Raw genomic sequence first — 12,953 nt, 5'->3', positions numbered from 1 at the left:
TGTTGTTCATTTGGAGCCCCTCCCCATGTATTTATAGGAGGGAACCACCCTCATCTCGCCCGGGAATGAAGCCAACCCGTCATTGAGGACCAACCACACCTCGCCGCATGTCACTGAGAGTCGATGGGGCCCGTGGGCCACCACCACATGGTCGGCCGACCATGGTGGTTGGTCGACCATGGGCTGGCCCCGTTTGGCCCGGTCTTTGGTCAGAAGGCTGCTAGGTGGGTCCCCATGTCATATATATGGGTGTGGGCTTGTCTTGAGTCGGTTTGGGTACTCTGGTGGGCCCGTAGATCCCCGTGAATGCGCCTGATTCATCGAGAAGGTTTTACTTCATATCGATGATGTTTTACCTTGCTCATGGGCTGCATTCTCTTCTCATTTCCAAGCATAAGCAACCTGCACATAAATGTACACCAACACTTTGTGGAATTTGTTAGCAATAACTCCTACCACTACTGTTGACACTTGTCTTTCATATGCTCATGCAGGAGCTGATGGTTTGTTCTGATGGTCGGATTTGTATCTTGACGCTTGGAGCCTGTTTTACCTGCATTTCTGCCTGAATTCCAATGTAGCAATATTTATAAGAGAAAACATGGAATTGGCTCTTTCTGGATAACATATACAGGTATGAGACTTTATTCTCATGATTTCAGGCTCAAGATGACTCTTGAAATGAGTCGTTAGCGAGCGTCAACAGTACCTTCAGCAAACTCTCTAAATAAGCGCTCATCATAAATTTAGATGGTGGAATAAAAAACCACACTCCACCAGATGTCTGCTGAAGTCCCCATTTTGGGGTGGCCTCCAAATCCCGTCCTCCACCCTCTATTCCTCAAGGGTATCTAGGGAGCCCCTTATCTACTAGCAAATGGATCCCACCCTTTAAGTTAAAAGAAGAGTGAGATTTAGAGCCACTACTGGAGTTGAGGTTAAAAAACTAGTCCCTAAAAAAATAGAGAGCCCTTACTTAAGAACTTGTTCTGCTACAACTACAATGGCCAATTTTACAGCCTCAGGCAAGTAATGGGTCATCACTAGGACTTGACAAATGAGAACCTATTCTGCTACAACTACAATGGCCCATATTGGCTCCTATTACTCTTGGACGGGTGCACAAAGGACAAATAGATCTGACCAAATTCCTGTTGTGGTAGGCTTGGTCAGTTCATAACAATGAGTATTGCAGATTCAGAGCATTTCTTGCTGGCTTTAGTCAATTCTTTGCAGGAGGACGTATAGTTTAACACTGTGAAGGGAAAGGGGCCAAGATGCAGGCCGACCCAATGAGCAGTACCCAAAATAGAAATTTTGGTGTAAATACCCATTAGACTGACCCAAAAATATTTGGTGTCAATTAGTGCCAAACTCTTGGTTCATTTGGGTAACACGAATTGTGATATCCTATCCTGATCTCCTAGCTTGCAATGTGCCACCGCCATCACGGTCGGCCTTGCACAGATCCGCTGCCGCTTCATCCGCACTTAGCTGCAGGCTGTCATTGACCTCACCTCTCCGGCCTCCGCAGACCGTAAGACGGATCCGAAGCTAGAGCCGCATCGACGACATCACCAGGTCTCCCAGCGCGACAACACCATTCCACGAGGAAGCCGTCGGACTCACCCATCGACGCTGATAGATGCTCTCCTCTCTCTCTCTCTGTGGCGAATTCAATCGTCAATTAGACTCATTAATAAAGGAAAACTGTACACCTTACTCGCATATTTGTATCGCTAATCTCGCTCCATAGTTGTTTTCGAGAATTATACATTTCAGATGAGCAAGAGTGGAATGAGACAAAAACACACAGCAGATGCCACAGAACTACGTAGAAGATCGCATGTGGCATGACACATTACATGGAGGGCCCATCTGGCAGAGCAAACGCGGGCGCCACGAAAGATGCACATAAGGAAAGGATCATGGGCCCACCTGTCAGCCTGCCAGAGGAAGAAGCACCTGGGGGAGCTCCACCTAGGTTCGGCCGAACCTGGACGAGCTCCCATCCAGGTGCATTTCGAGGAGAAGTAGCTGCCAAGGCACCTGATCACCTTCCGTACGTGTATTTTTTGGGAACCGACCTCTAGAGCTATAAATAGGCCTCTCCTCCACCCCTTCAAAACACACACACACACACATCATTCTCTCCAAGGAGGCTCTCTCTTACTCTCTTGCTTAGGTAGTGGAGCTAGGCTAGTTCTTCCTTAGCGAATCAAGTCGTCCTTGGGGTCGTTGAGCAATCTTCGGCTCCTGGTATGGCTTTGTATTCAACTTGTCATCTTTCTATCCACAATATACAGTGTTTTACTTGTTGATCCGAAGGGTGGAAGACCCGGGGACATTAGGGTAGTGACTTCATACACGGGCATGGTGCTTGGATATGCCGGATCCTTCCGATATGACCGTGCTCCATGGTGTGACTGGGGTAGACGGCAGGTGGTGATAGCCCTGTCCATCTATCATAATAGCTGTGTTGCAATTAGTGTACTCCCCGATGTTCGGGTCCGGTGTAGGTGTTTATGCAAAGAGGTTACGGGACTGGATGTACTCCGGTGCGGGACCTTCTCCCCGCTATCCCATTTTCCTATCACCTGCAGCCCTAACCATGTTCTAACATAACCTCTGCTTTGGATAGAAGCACTAGGACCTCTAACCTTGCCTAAGCTCCAGGTATCTTAACATAGGGTAGATTAGTCCGTTCATTTGTTCTTTTTCTCTTTTATTCATTCCTCCTTGGGTGCGGTTGTGTGCTTGTGTCACATTACCCTTGCTTATTTCCTTATCATGACTTACCTTATCATGACTTACCCCTGTCAGAGCTCTGCCTATTGCTTGAGGCACAATGTCATGATTAATGCTAAGCATAATACCTTTGCCACTGCCATCCTTTGGGAAAATATAAATCATGATACCCTTACTCTTCGGGTGAAATACTACAACGGTATATCCGTGCACTTGCGGATCCTTCTAAAATCGTATAGACTATACCTTGAGAGTGATGTTTCTTGGTGCAGTTGCTAGGGATGGGCTTAATGCCCTCGTTCCTAGTGATTACATTAAGAAATGCCAACAAGCATTTCTGACGCTGTTGCCGGGAACAGAAAACCTAGTAGCGATCTTCTCCTACGTGATGGTTGATATCCGGAGTATTTCTTTTGATGAGGACATGACAAGTATGCATATGGCCAAACATGGTGAATGGAGTGAAGATGAATGAGACCAACAAGGTTTTCCAATTCGAGTAGAAGGCCCAAAGCTTATCTGATTCGAGTCCCCAAGGTGGAGGCCCAAAACAACTCAAGTTTGAGTCCACCTCAGAGTCCAGGAGCAGCCCACACAAAAAAAATGACGCCCAGGTCGCATACGGAGACCGTTTTGGACATTCTTTATATGGATGGAAATATAATTTCAAGGAGCTTCCAATGGCACTAGTTTCAGGCCCAAATTCATTAGGAGTCAATGGGAATCCTCGAAACAATGTGATGTCCAGAATCTGCCAGGATGCTGCGCCGCCGTCTTTTGGGCTGTTGTCCCATGTACCATGTCGGGCCAAGTGGCCCAAGTGGTGGACGCCCCTTGGCCACCAGAAGCAACCCTAGGATGTCCCTTAGGGTATAAACTCAGTAGCCGCCGCCTAGAATGATTGGGTTTTTGTTTAGTTCAAGTTTTCAGCTTCGAAACTTTGATTGATTCATTGTAATTGTGGTGACAATTCCTTTTACTGTGATCTAACGCCCCCATTCTTGATCTCCTCCACCGTGTCGATTAGTCCTTTGGAATTGAGTTCTTGAACACCATATTTATCCATGCTTCATTTATATTTGCAATTTCAGATTGCGTATTTCTACTTTCTTGCTTGTGTTCTTCAATTCGCTTGCAGGAAAAGCCTTCTCGGTGAGGTCAATCAAATTGTGCTTGGTTGATAACCAACGGAGCAGTGATGTAGCAGTTGCAGGGTTTGAATCGTGCTGATTTGAAGTCAGATCATCAATGTCGAGTCCTCCACCAATCGAGTTTACCCCTACCTCTCGGATGATCAGGCCTAGTCCTCATTAAGTGGTATGAGAGCTTCTAGGTTGCCCACGAGGTATTATTGTGTTTTTCCCCTATAGATTCATCCGTGTGTTCATCACCTATAGTCCAAAAAAAAGCCCTAAAAAATTGTTTCCACTATCCTATAACACTTTTTATGCCCCACAATATTTCTATTCAGTTTGCTTTTCTGAGTTTTGGTCCCTCGCCGTGTCGTTGTGTTCGCTTTGTCTATGTCTTGTTGTCGGTGCCAGCTGAGTTCTTTTTGTCCATGTGTTTGCGTGAGGTCAAAGAACACAGACACAATAGATTGGTTTTGGACAATGCCGTCGTCACCTACGCAAAATAGAAAATTTGGATCCTTTTCTTTTGTGGCTGCGTGGGTTCCTTGTTTAATTATTTTAGACGACCTATCAAATGAACAGATATCTGCTATATCAATTTTTTTTAATCTTAAAACGTGTCTTTCTTGGTCAAGTCATCCAGAAGCACGAGGTCAAAGATTAGCTACCAATTTTGTGTGATATTTTGCAAGGTCTACACGACACATTTTGTCTACCATTGAGCCAAGTGCTGATTAATTTCATAGTTGGAACAAACACTTTATCGAGTCTGGTTTTTGTTGGCAGAACAAGAGCTGTTGAGCTAGCGGTTCTCATCCTCTTAGTATTTGAGGAATATTTAACTTGCGGCACATTCTGATTGAAAAAAAAGAGTAAAAGGCAAAGGTGATAAAAAAGAGAAGAAGGAAAAGCCGCAACAAAAAAAGAGAGAACAAAGAAAAGAAAGAAAGAAAGAAATTCAGAAGTGCTTGCATCCTTTGTGTCCCTGTGCAGTGTTATATTGTTGCTTGCTTGAACTAGGTTCGAGATGAGTTTAGGCCGTCGACATAGACTAGCTTGGGACTAATTTTCAGTCTTGCAATTCTGAATTGAAATATTGATATTCCTTGTTACCATATTGTGCCTTCCCAAAACTCCACATATTACTTCTGTCAGCACAGGTTCACCTTGCAACTGTTACACCCAAGCTTGACACCTGATTGTGCCGCCTGTTGGCTTTGGTAAGAACACTTGCAAGACGGTGGTAATCCGCTTGAGATATTTCATTCCATTTTCACCACCACCCAGTAGTTGCTAGTTGACAGAGATAATACTTTTGTGTTGCCTTTTGTTGTCTTCTAACAATGACAGGTTGTTCATATCCACCGACCTATGATGGTATTGGTGCGGATGAGTACATGGAGTGGGAGATTGCCATAGATAACATATTTGCTACTCGCTTTATGTGTCCAAGGAGGAAGGTAAAAAATGCATCTAGTGTTTTGAGACATTTTGCTTTATCTTGGTAGCAGTCTTTAGATCCTTTAGATAAACCTCATTCTTGGGATGATATGAAACTTCTTATGCGAGTAACCTTTGTTAATGCACCTCGTTCTTTGAATTCATATGATGAGGTGAATCATTTAGAGGAAGAGTCTGTTGTTATTTCTCTTGCTATGCCTAACCTTTTGCAGGATAATGTACATAAGCAAGAGGATGACATGGAAGATCATGAAGAGCTCACAACCTCGTGTGCAAATTCAGAACCATCACATTACAATGCACCTATTACTCTTGCTGAAAATGATGACATAGGTAATACCCATGGTGCTACACTCACGGAAGGTGAGAGTTCTCTAGATGTGCTGAAATTTTCCACCAATCATGCTATGATAGAGCAACTATTAGTGGAACCATCACTTGATTTACCTTTTTCACAAGATGATTTACTTGATATACCCTGTGATAAAGATGACTTGCATGACCATGAACATAAGAGCACAGAACCACCCACTTGTGCTGAATTGAAACATGTTAATCATATTGATAGTGGTATGAATGAGCTAAAACTATTATCTTCTTTAAAAACATTGGGTTACATTGAATTTGATGTTTTGTGTAATCTTAGTGATTTGGAGAAGCAACTTTTTGAACATGCTGAGTTGCCATGGTGCTCTAGACATACATATCATACTATTGGCAAATAAGGCAACAATAGAAAACATTTGATACATCGGGTTTACATTTGTGCAAATCTGAATTTTTCTTTTGTTGTGCAAGATTGTAATCAACTAAATGGATCCAATACTACTGATATTCATATGCCATCTATTCCTCTGCTAGCTTTTGTTAGTACTAGTCTTTTGCAGGATAGAGTTGAAAAGTATTTTCTTGTCCAAGATCATGTGCATTCCGATCAAGGGGTCTGCAGGATCAGCTTCGAGTACAATTGGCGCCGAGAACGGCTTTTCTTTCAAGAAGGGGAGGATGATGAGGACATGACAAATACGCATATGGCCAAACATGGTGAATGGTGTGAAGATGAAGGAAACCAACAAGGTTTTCCAATTCGAGTAGAAGGCCCAAAGCTTATCCGGTTGGAGTCCCCAAGGTGGAGGCCCAAAACAACTCAACTTCGAGTCCACCTCGGAGTCCAGGAGCAGCCCGCACCAAAAATGACGACCAGGTCGCATACGGAGACCGTTTCGGACGTTCATTATATGGATGGAAAGATAATTTCAAGGAACTTCCAATGGCACTGGTTGTGGGCCCAAATTCATTAAGAGTCAACAGGAATCGTCGAAACAATGTGACGTCCAGAATCTGCCAGGATGCTGCGCTGCCGTCTTTTGGGCTGTTGTCCCATGTACCATGTCGAGCCAAGTGGCCCAAGTGGTGGATGCCCCTTGTCCACCACCAGCAACCCTAGGATGTCCCTTAGGGTATAAACTCAGTAGCCGCAGCCTAGAATGATAGGGTTTTTGTTTAGTTCAAGTTTTCAGCTTCGAAACTTTGATTGATTCATTGTAACTGTGGCGATAAGTCCTTTTACTGTGATCCAAGGCCCCCGTTCTTGATCTCCTCCACTGTGTTGATTAGTTCTTTGAAATTTAATTCTTGAACACCATATTTATCCTTGCTTCATTTATATTTTCAATTTCAGATTGCGTGTTTCTACTTTCTTGCTTGTGTTCTTCAATTCGCTTGCAGGAAAAGCCTTCGCGGCGAGGTCAATCAAGTTGTGCTTGGTTGATAACCAATAGAGCAGTGGCGTAGCAGTTGCAGGGTTTGTATCATGCCGATTTGAAGCCGGATCATCAACGTCGAGTCCTCCACCAATCGAATTTACCCCTACCTCTTGGAAGATCGGGCCTAGTCCTCATCATCTTTTCAAAAATACAAAAATAAAATAAAGTTCCTCGGTGATATGAAATTCCCATCCAGAGCCATATGAGTCACAAGTTTGAGAAAAAGCCTTTCCACATATGCAACTTGTTTTCTCATTGAGCTTTGTCAAATTGTTGTGACCCTTTGTGAGATCCATTTCATGCACCCATGATCAAGATCACGTACACGTCCACTCACATGCTATACTCTACACTAGAAGATAGCAAGTACATCCATCCACAAATAAAACTCCATGTCATACCATGACTATCTCTCTCCAAAGTTATCATCAAAAAAGTATGGGCTATACAAAAAGAACTAAAAGATGCATACCCATAGAAGGTATGCCACATGCCCACAAGGCATGTCAAAAAAAGAGAGAAAAGATGCATACCCAATGAAGATATTCCACATGCCCACAAAGCATGTCAAAAAAAGAGAAGAAAGAAAAGATAGCCCATACCAAAAAAATACAAGAGAGAGAGAGAGAGAGAAATCATGCAAAGGAGTTCCTCCACCGTCCACCAAAAATATCCACACACTTGCACAATCTTGATCAAGGTTTTTGACTTGTTTCTTCTTTGGATCCGGTCTTTGACTTAGCAAAATATAAAAAGCAGGTTTGCCTGCATATCCTCCATACCTACAGCTGCACCAAAAAAAAGCTTTTAGGAGTAGGGTGGAAAAGAAAGGTGCATAAAAAAGCCTTGGTGAGAAATGAAACACATTTGAGCGATCCGAGAATCACCGAGGAACTTACAAATTTCTTTTCAAAAATGTTATAAAACCACCAAATTGACGGTTGATCAAAGGAGTAAGTAAATGGTACTCTACAAAGCCGTTCTGACCCTCAACCGTCAAAGATGAGGATGATGCTATAAGCCCAACAGGAGTAAGGTAAATGGTGCGAACAAGGCCAACTTATTCAAAATCAAGGTAAGAAAGTCAACAATGTGATATTGTAGCAACTCCTAATCAACAAACTAAGTCTAAAACTTTGCTCGGGATGAGCAAAGGGCTAGCTTGGGGGAGTTGTTGACAGTCCTTAAGTGCCAAATTCAACCGTCAACTAGACTCATTAATAAAGAAAAACTATACACCTTACTCGCATATTTGTATCACTAACCTCGCTCTGCAGTTATTTTCGAGAATTATACATTTCAGATGAGAAAGAGTGGAATAAGACAAAAACACGCAGCAAACGCCACACAACTATGCAGAAGATCGCATCCGGCGTCACACACTTACAATGAGGGCCCATCTTGCAGAGAAAATGCGGTGCCACAAAAGATGCACATAAGGAAAAGGATCCTGGGCCAACATGTCAGCCTAGCAGAGCGAGGAGCACCTTGGGGAGCTCCATCTAGGTTCGGCCGAACCCAGGGGTCGGCCAAACCTAGATGAGCTCCCGTCCCGGTGCATTTCGAGGAGGAGTAGCTGCCAAGGCACCTGATCAGCTTCCATACGTGCATTTGACAGGAACTGACCTCTAGAGCTATAAATAGGCCTCTCCACCACCCCCCTCAACACACACACACACACATGATTCCACATTCTCACCAAGGAGGCTCTCTCTTCTCTCTTTCTTAGGTAGTGGAGCTAGGCTAGTTCTTCCTTAGCGAATCAAGTTGTCCTTGGGGTCGTTGAGCAATCTTCGGCTCCTGGTATAGCTTTGTATTCAACTTATCATCTTTCTATCCATAATATAGAGTTGTGCCATGGTCGTTTTACTATCTTGATAGTTTATCAATCCATGCTTTATTCGTTCATGAGTTGTGCTATGGATATGGCTAGGCCAGATGATCCAGGTATGAATAGTGGTTTGTTGTGCTTTCGGACTTGCTCTAGCATTTTACTTGTTGATCCGAAGGGTGGGAGACCCGGGGACACTAGAGTAGTGACTTCATACATGGTCGTGATACTTGGGTATGCGGGATCCTTCCGATATGACCGTGCTCCACGGTGTGACTGGGGTAGACGGCAGGTGGTGACAGCCCTATCCATCTGTCATAACAGCTGTGTTGCAATTAGTGCGCTCCCCGACATTCGGGTTCGGTGTAGGAGTTCATGCAAAGAGGTTACGGGACTGGATGTACTCCAGTGCGGGACTCTCTCCCCACTATCCCATTTTCCTAGCACCTGCAGCCCTAACCATGTTCTAACATAACCTCTGCTTTGGATAGAAGCACTAGGACCTCTAACCTAGCTAAGCTTCAGCTAACTTAACATAGGGTAGATTAGTCCGTTCATTTGTTCTTTTTCTCTTTTATTCCTTCCTCCTTGGGTGTGGTTGTGTGCTTGTGTCACATTACCCTTGCTTATTTCCTTATCATGACTTACCCCTGTCAGAGCTCTGCCTATTGCTTGAGGCACAATGTCTTGATTAATGCTAAGCATAATACCTTTGCCACTGCCATCCTTTGGGAAAATATAAATCATGATACCCTTACTCTTCGGGTGAAATACTACAACGGTATATCCGTGCGCTTGCAGATCCTTCTAAAATCGTATAGACTATACCATGAGAGTGACGTTTCTTGGTGCAGTCGCTAGGGATGAGCTTAATGCCCTAGTTCCTAGTGATTACATTAAGAAATATCAACAAGCATTTCTGACACTATTGCCAGGAATAGAAAACCTAGTAGCGATGTTAAGAAATGTCAACAAACATTTGTTGCATCGTTGCTGGTAGGGGACACAAAACCTAGTAGCGACATTAAGAAATGTCATCTCTCTCTCTCTCTCTCTCTCTTCCTGGTACTGATGATCACCTGGAAGCAGCGTTCATCTACTATGCCGCATGGCTGTAGCATTCGTTGGAAGCAGTAACAACTATGCCTTTTGGTGTAATTATAAGGGTACACTGGTGACACTGGTTTAATAGTTGTTTTGGGTCAAGCCAACCCAAAAGCCAAATATAATTAAGTGGGTAGGGTGGGTTAGTTTTTGGGTCAACCAATAACAACCCACTTGCATCTTGAGAAAGGGGAAATGGAACTATGGGCCTGTGGCTATGGCTTGTCCGACAATGGGAGGGACACGTTCACTTACCTAAAGCAGAGCCGGGGCCAACACCTTGGGATTGGGTCTGCCCACCAAATGACTTGATCAAAATTAGCATGGATGGTTCTTTTGTGGAGCAAACAGGGGAGGCAGGTACTGGTGGATCGTGAGGAGCAGTAAAGGGGAGGTCGTCTTCTCTTTTAGATAATGGGAAAAGAGTACCCAGCTTTGACCTCAGGAGAGGCTACAACTGATTATTACAAAATTTGCGGCCCTTACGTCTGTGATCACTCTAACAAGTTTAAACAGATGGCGACATAGCCAGCCCTAAGTTTGATGAAGACGCTTATTAAGGACCAATCCTATTACTAAACCTCCATCCATGGTTGGCAAATAACTAAATGACCAAGACCTCCATATTTTGACATGCCTTGTGTACCGCCTCCTTGTCTTCATCACACCTTTGTAGCTGTGCCCAGAATCCGAGCCAATGTGTGCCCCGATATATATAGTACCATCTCATTCCTACTAAGCCAAATGGCCCAGCATAAAGCAGAAGCCCCTACTGACAATTTTCTTTTAACTCGATACCAACCCCCCCAAGACAATTACCAAACAAATGAGTTATGATATGAGGTGGATTTAAATCAAAGGTGGATTGTATGGATCTCCAAAGGAATTTGGCTACATGGCAATCAAAAAAGCGATGTGAATAGTTTCATCACTAGAACAAAAGCAACACTGTTTGTTACCATTCCAATTCCGTCTTGCTAGATTGTCTTTAGTAAGAATAGCGCCTCTCTTTAAATACCACATAAATATTTTAATATTAAGGGGCACTTTTAGTTTCCAAAGATGTTTGTCAAACTGTACGTTACCATTGCTAATAAGTACACTATACATTGAGCTAATGGTGAACATCCTAGATTGATTCAAATTCCATTGAAAGACATCGGCATTATCATTTAAATGAACATGACTAATGCGAGCAACCAAACCATGCCATAAAGTAAGTGAATGACCTCTCAAAGTTTTTGTAAAGGACACATTGAGAGGTACTCTAGCAAATACTGATGCTACATCGCATGCTTTTTCCGCACAATATTAAAAAGGGTATGATACTGCTCTCTAAGTGTATGATTGCCCAACCACTTGTCCTCCCAAAATCTTATTTTATTACCATCATTTAATTGAAAGGAGTCATAGTTCAGAAATGTATCTTTAACTTTCATGAGACCCGCCAAAAAATGAGAGTCCCCCTCTTTCTTTTCCACTTGAGCAATAGTCTGGTTCTTTAAATACTTATTTCTTAATAAACTTTGCCAAATGCCCTCTTCATTGATAAGTTTGAAAAGTCATTTGCTTAACAAGCATTTATTTTGTATGCCAAGGTTCTTAATGCTTAACCCCCCAATTCCTTGTGGCTGGCATAGAATACTCCATTTGGCTAATTGATATTTCTTCTTATGTTCATCAAATTGCCAGAAGAACCTTGACCGATAGTAATCCAATCTTTCAAGTACCGCTTTCGGGACTTAAAAAAAGTAACATAAACATAGCTAAACTAGTTAAGACTGTATTAATTAGAACCAGCCGTCCTCGTACCAATATCTGCTTCCCTTTCTAGCTACTTAGTTTTTTTCTCAAACTTTTCCTCTATGATCCTCCAATCTGCATTGCTAAGCTTTTTAAAATGCATTGGAATGCCAAGATTTCTAAAAGGATACTTCCCAGATTGACAACCAAATAAATGTAAGTATTGTTGTTCCATCTCTTTAGCTTGTCTAAAACAACATATTTCACTCTTGCGAAAGTTAATTTTAAGACTTGATAATTGCTCGAAAGCACATAATAACATCTTCATGTTAGTTGCTTTTTCAATATCATGGTCCATGAAAAGGTGGTGTCATCATCATATTGCAAGATAAACAAGCCACCATCTACAAGATGAGAAACAATCCCCATAATTTGACTCGCATTCTTAGATCTGCTAATTAGGATGGCTAACATATCGACAACAATATTAAACAAAATGGGTGATAAAGGATCACCTTGTCTCAGGCCTTTCAAAGTTTGAATGTTTTATCCTATCTGATTGTTGATTTTGATACCCACATGACCCCCTTGGATGAAAGCTTCAATCCAATCACACCATTTTTGTGAGAAAACTTTCATTTTTAGTGTTTGCTGGACGAAACACCACATTACTTTGTCATATGCTTTCTCAAAATCAATTTGAAAAATAAATCCACTCTATTTTTTCCTGTGTAGTTCATGAATGGTTTTGTGTAAAACAACGACTCCCTCCATGATATTCATGCCACCATTGAGATCCGATTAGTAGCCACTTTTGTAAAGATTTTAAAGCTAACATTAAGCAAACAGATGGGTATGTATTGCTGAATTTTGATTGCTTCATTGCACTTTGGGAGTAAGATAATTGTTCCAAAGTTTAGGCTATATAGAGGTAATTCTCCTTTATGGAACTCTAAGAATAATGCCATTAGATCACCCATATTTGTATCCCAAAATGCCTGATAGAATTCAGCCGGGAAACCATCAGGCCCTGAGGCTTTATTATGTTCCATTTGAAATATAGCCTTTCTCACCTCCACTTTATGGAACTCTAAGAATAATGCCATTAGATCACCCATATTTGTATCCCAAAATGCCTGATAGAATTCAGCCGGGAAACCATCAGGC

This window comes from Panicum virgatum, chromosome 8K (assembly GCF_016808335.1).
Source record: "Panicum virgatum strain AP13 chromosome 8K, P.virgatum_v5, whole genome shotgun sequence".
NCBI lineage: Eukaryota > Viridiplantae > Streptophyta > Magnoliopsida > Poales > Poaceae > Panicum > Panicum virgatum.
Note: the sequence above shows the minus strand (reverse complement) of the source record.